The sequence below is a fragment of the Acomys russatus genome, chromosome 20 (assembly GCF_903995435.1).
Source record: "Acomys russatus chromosome 20, mAcoRus1.1, whole genome shotgun sequence".
NCBI lineage: Eukaryota > Metazoa > Chordata > Mammalia > Rodentia > Muridae > Acomys > Acomys russatus.
This window is the reverse complement of record NC_067156.1, coordinates 52,863,162-52,880,529: the sequence shown is the minus strand read 5'-3', so window position 1 is coordinate 52,880,529 and position 17,368 is coordinate 52,863,162.

Here is a 17,368-nt window from a genome sequence, read left to right as displayed (position 1 = left end):
GGCCAACCTGGTCTACAAAGCGAGTCCAGGACAGCCAAGGCTACACAGAGAAACCCTGTCTCAAAAAACTAAAAAAAAAAAAAAAAAAAAAAAAAAAAAAAAAAAAAAAAAAAAAGGCAGGGGAATCAGAAGTCCAAAGTCTTGACTATGTAGCAAATTTGAGGCTACTTTGGGATATATGAGACCTTGTCAAAAGGAAAGGAAGAAAAAAGAGAAGAGGCGGGTAGCAAGGGTAGAAGGAAGGAAGGAAGAGCGGGAAGGGGGAATGAAAAGAACTTGAACACATGGCATACTTGAAACAATTCTGCCTTATTTTTCCAAAAAAAAAATTTTTTTTTTGAACGACAAAGAAGGGTTAGTGTTTCAGTGTCTGACCTGTTTCCCAAGGGGCAGCTGAGATTATTTTGCTGTCCACATGTTTCCAGTGTTGCTTAGCAACAGGGGCTGAAGAGATGGCTCAGTGGTGAAAAAAGCTTGCTCCTCTTGCAGAGGCCAAAGTGTGGTTCCTAGCACCCATGGCAAGTGGCTGACAACCACCTGTAACTCAAACTCCAGGGGATTTGACACCTCTTACGCCTTTAATCTCAGCATTCGGGAGGCAGAGGCAGGCAGATCTCTGTGAGTTCTAAGCCAGTCTGGTATACAAAGGGAGTTCCAGGACAACCAGGGCTGCTACACAGAGAGAAACCCCTGTCTCAAATGAGTACATATAGATGATAGATAGATAGATAGATAGATAGATAGATAGATAGATAGATAGATAGATCTATCTTATGGCCTGGATAGATGGCTCAGTGTTAAAAACTGGCTGTTGTTCCAGAAGACTCAGGTTTGATTCTCAACACCCACGTGGTGGCTCACAAGCATCTGTAACTCCAGTTCCAGGGGATCCAGTGTCCTTTTCTGGCCTTTGACAGTTACCAGGCATGGCATGAAGTGGTTCCCAGACACACAAACAGGCAAAACACTCACAGTCATAAAGGTGAAGGGAAAAAAAAAAAAAAAGATCTCCTCCCATCCATTGCTGGGGTAAGTAAGTAACTCTGAGTCAGGAGACCACTGTCTCAGCCTGCAAGATGCACGTTCCAACATCCAGGAATCGTGACTATAATCTCGAAACAGACAAAATGACAGCAGGTGGGTTACAGCGCAAAGTACATTTTGTTTTACACAGCCACAAACTCTCAGTCCTGCTCTTAGGTGCTGGGTCTCCAGTTGTCACAGTGCTCCACTGGATGTTTCTCTTTCTGGTTGTCTCTGGCTTGTTGCTTTGAGACAGGGTTTCACCGTGTAGCCCAGCCTGGCCTGGAAGCATCTGCGTAGAACAGGCTGGCTGGAACTCATAGAGAGCTGCCTGCCTCTGTCTCCGGAGTACTGGAATTAAAGGTGTGGGCCATCACACCTGGCTGGATGTTCATGTTTAGATAACAGAAATTGTTAAATTCGATTCTAGATGGGTAATTGTAATATTAAATACCTTCATTCTAAATTAAATATGCTCGCTGTTTCTTAAAGCAATAAAGTGAAGGCCAAGTTATAAAGGTACTGAGTGTGGTCACTTCCAACACTTACCCTGACTGTCCTCCAAGTTAAGGACAAGGATTCTCTACAAAAGACTTTTTTTTTCTTACCTCCTTGAGAATATTAAAATGCCTTTTATAAAGTATTTTAGAAATGGCAGTATTGACCATAACCATGAAGATAAGCAAGCACGTACATCCAGGGAGATGCACTCAGCTGCACCTCCTAGGTGCTTTTTCTTCGAGGACCTCTGCTGTAAGGACAGTCAGCCTGCCTTAGTGAACCAAGGTGCTGCCCCAAAGCCTGATGTCCTGAGTTCGATCCATGAAACCCACGTGGTAGGAGAGAACTGACTCCTACAAGTTGTCCTCTGACCTCTACACATCTACAGTGGCACAGACCCACACACACACAAAGAATAGTAATAATAAACAAATGCATGTTTAAAATGTTAAAACACCTCTGCGCTAATAAGTGACCTGATTAAAGTTTATATTTAATCTGCCTTCTATAATACAGTCTAATTACCATTAAGAGCCTTATTTAGACTGAACAGCTGACTGTTCTACTGTACCACAAATCCAATAAGTGCAGGAGAAAAAATGTAAACACTTCTTCTCTTTTAATCTTAGTATTTTGCTATTGTAGAAGTTGGCTTGTGTGCATTTTGAGGACAAGTGTTAAACTTTCAAATTAAAGAACAGGATGCTTCTTCCAGCTGATATTATATTCGCTGACATAATTTAGGGGAAAACCAGACCTAGAGGCTGCAACAGCTTGTTAAAACTCAAGAATTCTAATCATTTCTCTGGGCTTGTCCTCAACCTATGGCCAAAACACTCGCAGTCATGTCTCTGGTCTCAGCTTCTGCCTCTAAAGACGGGAACACTAACATCTCCATGTGTGTACCCAGGGTTTCCTTAGGTAGTGTAGTCAGTGCTGTGTCTCTGTAGCCACTCAGCCCTACAGAACTTCAAGATTGACATGAAAGCGGAGGTCAGGGCTGGGGGAGGCAGGTAGCTCAGTCAATAAAGAGCTTGCTGCAGCACCATGTTTACATGCCCAACAGCCATATAAAAAAGGTGAGCAAGGCACTGGGAGGGGTGAGGTCAGAGGTAAACAGATCCCAGAGGCCTGCTGGCCAGCCAGGTTAGCTGAAGCAGTGAGCTCTGGGTTCAGTAAAAGATCCTGTCCAACCTCCAAATACACAGTGGGGGTGGGGGTGGGAGTCTGTCACTGCTGATGTCACAAAGACAATTTATGTTCATGAACTTCCTTGTTCTCAAAAGAAGAATAAATAATTTTATTTTATTTTATTATTTTTTTTATTTTTTGGTTTTCCGAGACAGGGTCTCTCTGTAGCCTTGACTGTCCTGGACTTGATTTTATAGGCCAGGCTGGCCTTGAGCTCACAGAGATCCACCTGCCTTTGCCTCCTGAAGTGCCGGGATTAAAGGCGTGCGCCACCATGCCAAGCTAACAAAGCACCTCTTCATGTTATAGTCATTGCAGCGTAAAGCAAAGAAAGTTTAAAAACAAACAAACAGAAACCAGTTTCTGTGGAAGATAGCTTTCAGCAATTTTCTTTTTCTTTTTTTTCCCGAGACAGGGTTTCTCTGTGTAGCCCTGGCTGTCCTGGAAGTCTCTTTGTAGACCAGGCTGGCCTCAAACCCATGGTGATTTGCCTGCCTCTGCCTGTGCTGGTATTAAAGGCGTGTGCCACGGAGCCCGGCTGAGCAATTTTCTTTTCGTACTCCTCAAGCTTAGTTATTCTTGTCAGCGGGCACTAAGATAAACACTCATCATGCTTTTGTGAATAATTAATAGACGATATCAAGGTACTAAAATCAACACGTTAATATTACCTGTTCCATTGCCAACCACTGCCAATAGGTGATTGCCACTAACTCTCCTTACGAGAGCTGCAAAGCCTGAGTCATAAGCAGGCTTTGTGTTTACTCTATAATAAGTTACTGCGAAAATTCCCTGTACTAATTGTGTCTTAGGTTGACACAGATCGTGCACATATATTTTCATATTCCTAAAAATTAATATAGGCCTAGGGAATAACATTTAACAGTAATAACCACTTACTGGGTGAAAAATGTAGGCCTGCATCAACATTGGCAATCAATGTTGAAAACACTGGGCACTGAGAAGTACAGCTCTGCAGTAGAAAACTTGCCTAGCATATTTGAGGCCCTGGGTTCAATCCCCAGCACTGGAAGAAAAAGAAGTCAATCTTTCAGGGCTAAGAATATAGCTAGATGGTAGAGTACTGGATTCTTGGTTTAATCCCTAGTACTTAAAAAACAACAACAACCTAGCCATGTGCAAAGAAGCACACCTTTAATCTCAGCACTCAGGAGCCAGAGACTGGTGAACCTGTGAGTCCCAAGCCAGCCTGGTCTACAGAGTGAGTTCCAGGCCAACCAGACTTACATAGTGAGACAGTCTCAAAAGGCAAAGAAAAACAAAAACAAAAAACCTGCCCCATTCCTTTGTATGAAGTTTCAACACCAGTTTAATTTGAGAAGCTGGCCTTTAATATAACACTTTTCAAACCACTTGCAGTGCTGCTTTTCTTGAAGGTCTGGGGTGGCTTTTGCTTTTCTTACCTTTCTCCTTGTGATTGGTCTTCCTCAAGGCCCGCTCGCCTACTAATTGCCTTTACTCCACAGTGGCATTTTCCAGCCAGAGATGCCCCCAGTCTTCTAGCGACAAGGGTTGTTATCCATCAAGAGAAAGATGGGCTCAGCGCCTGCTCAGCAAAGGGAGGACTCATGAGGGTCCTTCCTGAGTCCTGGCGCCCATCTGAAATGGAGGAAAAAAATGTACTCTGCTTCTCACAGTGCAGGAAAGTGCCACCTGCAGCCAAGAGAAAAGAAACAAAGCCACTGCTCTGGAGAACCACCATTCAGAGTAATCATTAACAAGCCCGGAAGTGCGCGCTGCACACTTATAGTGAACTGAGTGGGACTCCAGACCTAAAAGCAGTTGCTTACATGACTCCCACTGCTTACTTACCAGGAAAGGGCTTGGAGAGGCCAATCCTGGAAATATTTTGTGCAAAAGAATAAATAACAGCAGAAATTCAGCTATCAGATTTTTTTGTCTTTAAAAAGAGTAATTTACTTATTTTAAATATTAAAGAGATTAACAATAGTCTGATTATCTTTTTTTAATTTATTTATTGTATATGAGTGCTTTATCTGCAAAAGAGGGTATCAGATCACATTATAGATGGTTGTGAGCCACCATGTGGTTGCTGGGAATTGAACTCAGGACCTCTGGAAGAACAGGAAGCGCTCTTAACCACTGAGCCATCTCTCCAGCCCTAGTCTTATTATCTTACAGTCACACAAACTCAACTAAGGACTAAGCAAGTTGCAAGCCCATATCCTTCCTAACAATTCCTAGTTAATCACTAAGAGACTTACAGACTGGAAGCCCTGCCTCAGGCCATACTCTCAGCACTTTCCAGGCCAGCCTGGGTTCCCTGGTTAGCTAGAGTAAGAAAAAACAACAACAAAACCCTGTATATATGACATAACATATTTTATGTGCATAGAAAGGAACAGAAAATGTCAATTAGAAGTATCTAGATAGAAATAACCTCTTTTCCCTGCTTCACTCCCACCCCCACCCCTTTCCCTGAGAGTGGCTTTGAACTCTCTCCTTCAACGCCAACTGTTGGCACATATTGCTATAAATAAGAGCTAAAGGTAATGATATTTTCAAGCCGACTGCCAACAATGCCCCTTCACACGGTAAGAGTCCTGGAGATCAAGGAGCTGCTTGGCAAAGCTCAAGCCTTGTCTCTGGAAACCCATATTCTGGTACCCAAAAAAGCACTCCAGAAAGTGCCCAAGAACCTTAACAAAATGGCCCTGGCTATAGTCATGAATAGCAAAACAGAAGATGTTCGCTGGGAATTACAAGCACTTGAATCAAACATTTGTACCTACCACTACCACACCTGTCAAAATTTGTTGGATTTACTTGAAAACGTCATTACTTTTAGCTATCAGATTTTTACTCATCACTGCTTGAAAAGAACCTGAGGAAGCCTGCAATCCCAGCTACTAAAAAGGCTGAGGCAGGAGGATCACAGATTCAAAGCCTAACCAACAGAATGAGTGTGTAAGGCCATCCTGGCTAACTTAGTAAGACACTATGTCAAAATAAGAAGTAAAAAGAGGCCTGGGAGAGAGCTCAGGGCTGCTGCTTGGCATGAGCAAGGCCCTGGGTCTAACCTCAGTACAAAAGGAAGGAAAGAAGGAAAGAAAGAAGGAAGAGCGGAAGGAGAGAGGAGAGTAGGGAGTGAATTAAGGAGAAAGGGAGGGAAGGAGAGAGGAAGGAAGAGAGGGAGGGAGGGGGAGAGGGAAGGGGAAAGGAGAGGGCGAATGTCCAATTAGAAACCTAGGTCTGAGGATGGCTTGTTTTCAACCTCCTCAGATCTAGCAGCTCTGCATTTTATAATTATTCAGAGTTGGCTAGAAAGATGCCTCAGCTGTTTAGAGCGCTTGCTCTTCTTGAAGAAGACCCAGCTTCTATTCCCTGCACCTGCCTAGTGCACAGACCTACATGCAAGCAAAACACTCAAACATGACACAAAAGAAGAATAAAAGATGGTTTTGTTATTGTTTTTTGAGATAGGGTCTCTCTGTGTACTCTTGGGTGTCCTGGAACTCACTCTGTAGACCAGGCTGAGATCCACCTGCCTCTGTCTCTCAAGTAGTAGGATCAAAGGCTTGTATCACCCACCATTGACAAGCTTAGTAAAAAACAAACAATAAGAATTACTCAAAGGCCACATTCTTCTCTGGTACCTCTGTCGCTAAGGAGATAAGCTGAAGTTATATTTTAGTAACTGTGATCTCACAGACTTCTCAAGATTGCATTTCAAATGACCTCAAAGTCTACTGACTCATTTCTGTTTTGCCTAGAGAGCCAAGTGTGTTGCCAGCTGTTTGGTAGAAGCAACTCTGCCTGAGCCCTTCACCTCAGAGCCTCCACATGGGCCCTTCTCTTCCTTCTGCATCAGAGTCTTGGCTTTGGGATCTGATCTGGAGACTTCTTTTCAGCCCAGCTGTTTCTAATAGTGTTCCTGAAAGTGGTCTGACTATGTGGGGGGCCCTAAAAATCTCCTCTCAGATCAGAGTTCATTTTCAGTGAAGGAAAGGAAATGTATTGAGCTAGACCTGCTTAAAAAAAGAATATTTAAAATTACCAGCTTGAAGAAATTAGCAGCAGCATCCTGTGACCTGCTTTCCTGCCACATACGGCTCAATCGTTTCCATGGGTAAAAAAGCAAATTCATTTAGAAAGATGTTTTGTAATAGAAGTAGAAAAAGTCAATGTGGTTAAAAAACAGCCAGTTCTTGAAAAGTCTCCATGAGTCAATCTAAGAATAACCCGTCATGCCTTCTAAATATAAACCTCTGGCGCTGTGTCACTTGAAGCTCCCAATGTTCCATCACTGTCTCCCACTACGAGCAGGTCTCGCACGTTTCGCACATGGGAGTTAACGGACATGTCGCCCAGCAAACTCCTGCATAGAGTTTGTAGGAATAACACAATCCCTAAATCTACTGCCTGGAGCCCTTCTGCGTGTTCACACTCACTTGCAGCCATTACCTCAAGAAAGGTCTTTGTCGCTGACATTTAGTACATGGCCCTTTTATAACTGGTAAGGAAGCATTTTAGCGGAGGGAGAGGAATATGATCAAAACATAATGTATGCATAAATAAAGATATTGTAATGAAGGCCCCGCTACTTTGCATAATTAACATATATGAATAATCAGTGACAGGAAGAGATGCTCTCAGTTTTGTTTTTTTTTTTTTTTTTACAAAGAAGGCACCTCCCTTCCACTGCAGTCAAGAACTGAAGATCTTGACTGCGGTTATGAGGATTGACTATGCAATAACTCAGCTCGTAGTAGCATGTAACACTAACTCTGTATACACAAACTTCAAATATTTATTTTATGTGTGTGCCTATATATGCACCACATGTGTTCTTTGCTCATGGGACTGAAAGAGGGAGTGGAATCTGCTAGGACTGGAGTTTCAGGGAGCTGTGAGCTACGACGTGGGTTCTGGGCATTGGATCCAGAGCTACTGCCCAAGCATCAGGGGATCTTAATTGCTGAGCCATCTCTTCAGCCCCTAAGCAATGGGATTACTATTTTTTTTAAGACAAGTGGGCCTGGGACTCACTGATCTTGCTGCCTCCTAAGTGCTACGATTTCAGGCCTATGCCACCATGCCCATTAATGCAGTGCTGAGGTCCAAGTCCTGGGGTTTGTGCGTGCCAGGCAAGCTTTCTACCAACTGACCTACACACCTGGCTCCACTGTATTACCAAAAAGAAAAAAAAAAAAAAAAAAGGAAACAGACTTCCTGAAGTATTTAGGTTCAATCTAATGAGACATATTTAAATGTGTTATGAAATACGACTTCCCTTTTGAAACCCAGTTTTGTAATGGCTAACATATGCTGTAGTCTCTCTTAATGCTTTTGACCCAAGTTCCCTGGGCCCTCTTGTTTGGTTCATTGATAATTAGGTCATAGAATGAAAACTGAGCCTCCTTTCAAGATAGTCTACTGTAAAGCAGCTGGATAAATTGCTGCCGTCCCAGGGAGTCTGCTTTAATTATCTACCCACGAGTCGCTGCTTAACTCTCTCTCCCTTCAAAATGTCAGGCCGCCATACATTTCCCTGAAACATAATCAATCCCACAGCGATTCCGTTCATTGTAAGCTATCAGAGAGCCCGCAGTGGTGCACGGCTGCTTTTGGTGAGAGGACTGAGGCTGGCAAAGCACGGCTAGCACCCTAGCCTCTGACTCCTGGGCTCTGATCTTCCCATCCTATCAAACTGGTTTGCAAGTCAGATGAAACCTCCCGTGAGAAGGCTTACATTGCTCCCCCTTTCTTCTTTGGGACGTGGGCCTTTTACTCATATAAGTAAAAGCAGGCCAGGCCAGGCATGGTGGCATACACCTATAATCTCAGGACTTGGGAGGATGGGGCAGGAGAGCCGGGGTCAGGAGTTCAAGGCCAGCCTTGATAGCAGAGTGAGGAGGAGGCCAGCCTGGCTCTAGGAGACCTTGTCTCAAAGGAAATGGAGAAGAGAAGTGGTAAAGGGCAACTCAAAGGAATAGGAAGAGAGAAAAGAAAAATAGTCCAATTCAAAAATTAAAAAAGGCTAATTGCAAAAGGTATTAGTACTTAACATAACTGATTATGAAAATAAGGCCGATAAGCAACATTTTAGCCTATTTTTAAAATATAAACTGCCACAGTAGTTTGAAGAAAGCATCAGTTGGCTTGAGTTCTAATATTTTGACTATATCACCATATTCTTTGACACTTAGAACTAGTCCACACCCTTCTGAAATGGGACTATGGTAATCATGCAAGTTGCATCAAGTTCATGTAATTAGAAAGTATTTTTAAAAACAATAAATAAATTGCCTTATGCCTTTACAATCCTAGCACTCGGAAAACTGAGATTCACATTTGAAAGACAGTCTGTGCAACACAGTAAGGTGAAGGCAAGGCTGGACTACTGAGCAAAACCCTGTTTCATAAATAAATTTAAAAAAAGAAAAAGGAAAACAGGTTCTCTCATATTTGTTAACAGTGAAAAGTTCTCTTGTTTCAATGTTGTACCATTGTGAAATAGTGTGACTCAGTGAGACTTTGAAATGACAGAGGAAAGTGGAGGTGAAGTCTTTTTTTTTTTTTGGTTTTTGAGACAGGGTTTCTCTGTGTATCCTTGACTGTCCTGGACTCACTTTGTGGACCAGGCTGGCCTCGAACTCACAGCAATCTGCCTGCCTCTGCCTCTCGAATGCTGGGATTAAAGGCATGCGCCACCACGCCCGGCCATTTCTTAAAATTTACTTTATGTGTATGAATGTCTGGCATGCATGTATATATGTGCACCATGTGCATGCGTGGTGCCCACAAAAATCAAAAGAGGCTCCGAATCCCTCTGGAATGGGAGTCACAGATGGTTGTGAGCCACCATGTGGATGCCGGGAATGGAACCCAAGTCCTCTGTGTGAGCAATGAGTATCCTTAACAAAGCATCACCCCAGCGCTGAACAGATGTTTCCAGTAGGTGGCTTCGGGGCCAGGTGGAACTGGCGAGCAATGAGCCTCTCTCCATGCTATGGGGACGTCAGGGTGCAAACTCATAATGCTGAGCTCCATTTCTAACGTTGTACATATATCCTGACTTTCACAAACGAGGCTGGCCTGACATTCCTGGGGCTGTACTTACCTACCCTCCTATCTAAAGATGTATCTCCTAGTAGTTTTCTTGCTGACAACTGTATCAGCTGATGCCTGCTAAGGCATTGTGGGAGAAAGGAAAAAATTAGCGAGTTTTCACTAAAATGCAATTTACTGGGGGGATAATGCTGTTACCAGAAGCCACGGGTTATTAAAAAAACAAAACAAAACAGTGCCAAGCATAGAATATCTTCTTTTTCTTTCTTTCTCTTCCCCCTGCCATCTCCCCTCCCCCAGTCAGAGCTTCCCTGTGTCAGTATAGACCAGGCTGACCTCAAATGCAGAGATCCGTCTGCCTCCTGACTACTGGGATCAAAGGCTTGTGCCACCAGGCCTGCCTTCAATTTGCTAATTTTTAGTGTTTAAGTCATTTCTGATTTTTTATTAGCTCCTCTAAAATCCTTGTTTTAGCAACAAGATGCTAATGTTATCTAGAAAGATGGTGGGGAGCAATCAGGCATTAAAATTGTTTTTATTTTTTACACTAAACCATGTAGGTTATAACAGGTATAATGTAATTCCTTGAGGTTGAAGAAGGCTAGATTTTATTTGTATGCACCTCCCAGACAGCGGTTTAACTTCAGGCGCTTTGCTGGAATGACGCCTTACTTGCTGTGTTGTAGTGCCCTTGCATTTTTATTTATATAAGACACGTGTGTGTAATAAATCGTAAACATAGCCTGGAAAGGGATGCATAATTTAAGGTTTTACGAGATTTGGAATTATTTTTTCACAGCATTGGGAAATCATTTATACAATTTTATAAGCCAAGTCTATGTAGTAATTATTTTTAACTACTACTCAAACAAGTCACTTAAATGTTGATGGCCGCCGGGCAGTGGTGCCGCACACCTTTAATCCCAGAATTTGGGAGACAGAGGCAGGTGGATCTCTGTGAGTTCAAGGCCAGCCTGGTCTACAAAGTGAGGCCAGGATAGCCAAGGCTACGCAGAGAAATCCCAGAGGGTTAGGCGCTAATGTGATGCATTGTGCCTGAAAGTTGAGAGATTGATCTTTCTGGATTCTATTTAAGAAAGAAAGAAAGAAGGAAAGAAAGAAAGAAAGAAAGAAAGGTATTCAAACTGAAATTTAAAAACAAAAACTCCCTTGACCATAAAACTTTGTCTTTCTTTTCTTTTTTTTTTTTTTTTTTTGTTTTGTTTTGTTTTGTTTTTCGAGACAGGGTTTCTCTGTGTAGCCTTGGCCATCCTGGACTCACTTTGTAGACCAGGCTGGCCTCGAACTCACAGAGATCCGCCTGCCGCTGCCTCCCGAGTGCTGGGATTAAAGGCGTGCGCCACCACGCCTGAAAGTTGAGAGATTGATCTTTCTGGATTCTATTTAAGAAAGAAAGAAAGAAAGATAGGTATTCAAACTGAAATTTAAAAACAAAAACTCCCTTGACCATAAAACTTTGTCTTTATTTTCACCAGTTTTATAGAACTGTGAAAAAGTTGGTCACATGAATAGAAACAGGAGGAATTTGGGTGTAGAACTGCACTGACTCTCTGTCCAATTTTCCAGATAAATGATTTTGAATACTTTCCCTTTAAAAAGATTAGTTACCCTATTCATCTATTACTATACAAATCATTTGTTATTTGTCAAATTAAAGGCTAATGGACAAGATTATTTCCTCCTGTAAATGAGCTCTCTGTTTTGCTAAAGAGCCCATGACACCGCAAGCCCTCCCCCCCTTAGTCATTCACTCTTACCACTTCCACCTAGCTTTAATTTGCTTTCATATGCAACGTGGTTCCACCCAGGGACCACAGCTGCAGGAAGAGCTTTAAAAAAGGTGCTGGGGATATAGATAGAGAGGTGGCCCTAAAAGGGAAACCTGGAGGTGAAAATTTTAGGAAAAAATACGTACAGAAGTTGAGATTTTAAAAATTAATTTCTTCCAAGAAGAGACTTGATACCCTATGAGCATATACAGGGGGAGGAAGTCCCCCTCAGTCACAGTCATAGGGGAGGAGAGTAAGGGGAAAATGGGAGGGAGGGAGGAATGGGAGGATAGAAGGGATGGGATAACCATTGAGATGTAATATGAATAAATTAATTTTAAAAAGGGAAAAGAAAAAAAGAAAAAAATTAATTTCTTAAGACTACACAAGCAGCCAGGCATGGTAACACATGCCTTTAATCCCAGCACTTGGAAGGCAGAGAGGCAGGCGGATCACTGTGAGTTCGAGGCCGGCCTGGTCTACAGAGTTCCAGGACAGTTAACACTACACAGAAGAAACGCTGTCTCGAAAAAACAAAACAAAACGAGAGACTGTGAAAGCATGTGTGACCCTTTGCCCAAGCAGGCTTTGCATGCTTCTGAACTGACCCCCTTAGAATAAGCCTGTGCTGTCCTGAGTGCGGGAGGCACCTCAGCAGGGCCTGCAAACTCTGAAAGTGGTAGCAAGTGCCAGCTGGTGATGTCTAAAACAGAGACAATCTCGTAGGATGGACGCTAACCCAACATCGTGGCTTTGTTATTGAACTGAATTAGATTCTAGATGAGTCAGCAGATGTCCTGGGAATTGGAGAATTAACATGATGGGAAAACAATAAGCATGATGTCGGACGTGTCGTAAATGAACCCGGGTCAGAAGCCAGAGCCTGCAGGCATCAAGTTGCTTTTGGAAAGTGGCCATTGCCCCTGGGGCATTCCACAGGATCAGGAGAGAAGGAAGAGGAGGGCCAGGGCCTGGTCCCTTGCCTGTATTCCTCAGACTGGAGGCGGCATGCACACTTGCTTTTTTTTTTTTTTTTTTAAACTCCCTCTGGCTACCACAGGAAACAGAACAAGCTGCCTCTGTTTCCACCTCTGGAACCAGAAAGTGTGCTTTTAGTTCACCTGGATCCGCGCATTCTTCTCAGTACCCACTTTTCACGTGAGAATACCGAGACCGAGGAATCAGTGACCAATCTGCCGGTTTACCCAGCACCACAGTGCCATAGCACAGCATGGAAGGACACCACAGCGGTTACATGCACGTACGCAGAGCACAGTGAAACTGGAGATGCTGCAGGGGACCACCATGAGGTCCTGACATATGGTAGGGCCCCATCAATCACTTCTCCACACACACATTGGGAAGTTCCTCTAGCTCCTGTTTCCTGATGGAGACAGAGCCGGCCCTCCCATGGAGGGGGACAACCCTAAGGAGGGCAACCTCCCCATGGGTGTGAAAGAACAGAAGGTTGGCAGGGTGAGGTGGCGTGTTCAGTTTTCAGTCCCCTAGATATATAGGCCACATTATACCAGAATCCTTACTGTGTCTTCTACTGCGCAGATCTCAGTCACCTCCTGTTGTGGCCAGCCTGGCAGAAATGAAGATGTTCTAAGAAGAAACTTGTGTCCTTCCTGCTGATTACACCAGGCTATTGAAGCAATGAACTCCACATAAGTGGGGATTTCTCAGCAATCTCATGCTGGGAAAAGGAAACGATGCCATCCAGATAGAGTGTTTGTCCCTGAGAAGAGATTTACAACATCTCCGACCAGGGTCCAGGATGAGGAGAGGGTGGCAGGGACAATGACGGGTCAGTGATAGGACCACAGGTTGATCCAGGCTGCTTAGATGTGCACATCCCTGGCCCTCTAGTTAAACTTTAATCTCAGTTCAGGACCCTGAAGATGAACTTGGGGTAAGGGGGTTACCAGACTTCATCCCAAGTGACTGCTTTACCTGGCTTCTGGAGTTTAGCTAGCTGAACTTGGCTTCTTGGGAAAGCTGTACCCCCAAGTGTGGTAACACCCAGATGTACTATGTACTTTACTCTGGCTAAGTCCTAGACTTGAGGGCATAGACACTCCCTCGTCCACTGGGCAAATCTTGCCATCGACTTACAGGCTGATCTGCACAGACTAAGCCTTAGTCTTTTCAGCCAATTACAGTTTCCTTTTCTTGGTTTAAAAAAACAAAACAAAAAAAAAAAAACAAAAAAACCACTCTTGCTCAGAGTGGAACTTCCATCCTGTTGATCAGGTTTGAAGTGTTGCTGGTGGATGGGTGTGCCGTGATTGAGCTGCACATCTGTTTGTGAGTCCTAAGCAAGAGTCTTCACTGAAAGAATACCGTTCTGAGCCATCTGTTCGGAGGCGTGCCTGGACTTGTGACCCTTCAAGATAAGAGCTCCTTTCCTCATTTCTGCTTCTTGTGCAATTGTTTCCTGTTAAAAAGTAATATTCTTGGTGTTGTACAAACACACCCACAAACAAGGTGAAAGTAACCCCATAAGACAATTTCTTTTTGTTTAAAAAAAAAAGTGACCTTCTGGTCATGGCAAACATGGCGTCGCCTTTTCTCCCTCATGCAAGGGGATGCTTGGCTACTCCTCTATGGCCGAGGTCCACCTCACAGTCTATTCCTGACTGGCTTATTGATAAAACTGCTCAAAGGACCGGGGAAAGGAGTCTGCAGCTCCAGGCCATCGCGTTCCAGGACTAGAGTGGAGGCCCTCACATAAACAGAAGTTTTTTTTGTTTGTTTGTTTGTTTGTTTTTCCGAGACAGGGTTTCTCTGTGTAGCCTTGGCCATCCTGGACTCACTTTGCAGACCAGGCTGGCCTCGAACTCACAGTGATCCGCCTGCCTCTGCCTCCCGAGTGCTGGGATTAAAGGCGTGCGCCACCACGTCCGGCTCAACAGAAGTTTTTACCAGGTTGAGGAGATTAAAAAGTTTGAACTCAAGCCCAGTGGGCTGGCATACAGCTTTGTCCCAGCACTCAGGAGGCAGAGGCAGACACATCTCTGTGAGTTTGAGGCCAGCCTGGGCTACAGAGCTAGTTCCACGACAGCCAGAGCTGTTCTTTTTTGTTTGTTCGTTTGTTTTTAGAACCAGGCTGGCCTTGAACTCATAGAGATCCACCTGCCTCTGCCTCCTGAGTACTGGAATTAAAGGTGTGCACCACCAAGGTTTCACTTGCCTACTTTTCTTACTGAACCCAGGACCACTAGCGCAGCCATAACACCACCCCCAATGGGCAGGGACCTCCCTCATCAATCTCTAATTAAGAAAATGCCTTTGTAGCTGGATCTTACAGAGGCATTTGCTCAATGAAGGTTCCCTCCTTCAGATGACTCTAACTTGTGTCCAGTTGATACAAAACTAGCCAGCCAGCACAGACCATGTCAAAAGGAGCGGGAGGAGGGGGAGGAGGAAGGGGAGGAGGAAAAGGAGAGGAGGGGGAGGAGGAGGGAAGAAAGGAAGAAAGATAGAATTGTTGTGCCCCTCCCCCTCCCACCCCCCCCCCTGCCCAGCTCTAAAGTAGGAAAGAACACTACAGACAGGAAGGCAGCTACAACTTTTAAAAAAGACCTTGCAGTATGGTTTTATTTGTTTTTGTTTAATTTTTAATTTTAATATTTTTTCATTGTGATAGACACCACCTGTACCATAGTGCTTAAAGTATACACGAACAACTTGAAGAATAATTATATCCGAACGCTTACCCACCCATCAGCCCTGTTCACTAGACCACGGGTAGGGAGGCTTATTGGAAGAGGAACACTCCATACAGACAGTCCCTCAAAGTCAGGAAGGCCTTGCTCTTCTGGTCCTCCTGCCTCGTGTCTCCTACTTCAACTGGTAGTCATCGACCTGCTGCGGCTTTCTCAGTGCTGACATGATAGACTCCAGGCACTATCCCTGGCTCTAAGCCTGCCATTAGAGAAAATGCTCACGGTCCGAAACACTGCGGGGTTGAAGAAACTGTGGATCTGTGAGAGAGACACAGGTCAGCCTTGATAGGGGTCCTGATACCAAGATGGAGGGACCACAACACAAGAGGACCACGGAGCTCTGGAAAGGGGCGGTTAGACTCTCAGTCAGAGCCTTGACACGGGATTTTCCATGAGCCACAAGGAGCTTTCATCTTTTCCAAGCCACTTACATTTTAGGATCGATTATAGAACTTGACCTAAACTGACAAAGTAAGAAAACCTCAGGCAACCTCCTACAAAGGTCCTGCAGTCCAGAGAAACTTGATGGAGGCTCCCTACTTGCTCCCTGGCACTGTGGCTTCAGCTGCAATCCCTAGCATGCTTATCCCCAGAGTCACTGAACTTTCCCCGGTTCTAGAGTCTCTTTGATCTTGGACAACTCATCTAATCTTCAATGGTCAAGAAATTAACACTGTTTGACCTCCTAGCCTCTTGAATCTTTTGCATCTTAACACCAGCTGTTGGCTTTTGAAATTCAAAGGAAATCCTGTGAGTGTCTGACCTGGCTAGGACGATTTTCCCTGGAGGTTGGTTTTTGTCCACCCAGCAGCACAGCAGAAGGTGTTTAGAATTGATGGGATTATCACTCACACCTACACAGAGCCAAGGTATCACTGCCAAGATAAGCAGCTGGAAGAATATCACCCTCATTTTACATCAGGCTGAAGAAAAACAATAAAGAAAAGCCTTTATGTTACCTAAGACAATGTGGAAAAGGCAAAAGTAAGATGGCCCCTATGGGAATCATGGGAAAAAAAACTGGTCAGGGCAATGGGAGGCTGCATATGACCAAGCAAAAGGAAACTCCCTTAGAGACAAGGAAGGCTCATGAGTTACTAGAGAGTCCCTGGTTTCCCCTTACAAACATACAATCACCTTTGGTGATATTCCAAAGGCATATGTCACCTGGTGTGCTGAGGTCAGACCTACAGCAATGAACAGGAATTGTCCCATTCGGATTACAAGCAAATACAGAACAAGACAGTCATGGTAGAACTTGCCTGTAATTTCGCATTTGGGAGGCTGAGGCAGCAGAATCACCCAGAGTTTGAGGCCAGCCTGAGCTAAAGAGTGAGATTTTTTTTCCCTAAGAAAGACAGGAAGGAAGGAAGGAAGGAAGGAAGGAAGGAAGGAAGGAAGGAAGGAAGGAAGGAAGGGAAAATATGGGAGGCGAATGAAATGGCTCACTGAGTAAACACATAAGTCAGACAGTCCTGGTGACCTAAATTCTGGATTCTATCCCCAGAACCCATGTAAAGGTGAAAGGAGAGAACCAGCTCCACAAAGTGGAGCCCTGACCTCCACACCAGTGCTGTGGTGCACATGCGCCCTCCCTCTACATCCTCATCGTCACACACAAGAACAGCAATAAAAAATAAAATTAAAAAAATTTAAAGATGGAGAAAAAGAGCTCATTATTAAACATTAGCCAGTCCTAACTGTTGTGCATCCCTGTTTACAGAAGGTGGAACTAGAGAAATGTCGATTTCATGGTTGGTTCATTGGTTTGTTGGTTGATTTGTGATCTTGGGGATTGAACTTAAGGCCTGCTGCATATAAGTAAGCACTCTACCCCTGGGGTACACCCAGTAACCTCAGAGTGCAGTTAAAGCATTGAAAACTTAAAGTGATACACAGTCATCAGTAACTGGCTCTACTTCAAGAGCAGAACATGCCGGACAATGGTGATGGCATACACCTTTAATCGCAGCACTCCCAGCACTTGGGAAGCAAAGGCAGATAGATCTCTGAGTTACACATTAAAAAAACAAAACAAAACAAAAAAAAACAAACCTTGTCTCAAAAATAGATGGATGG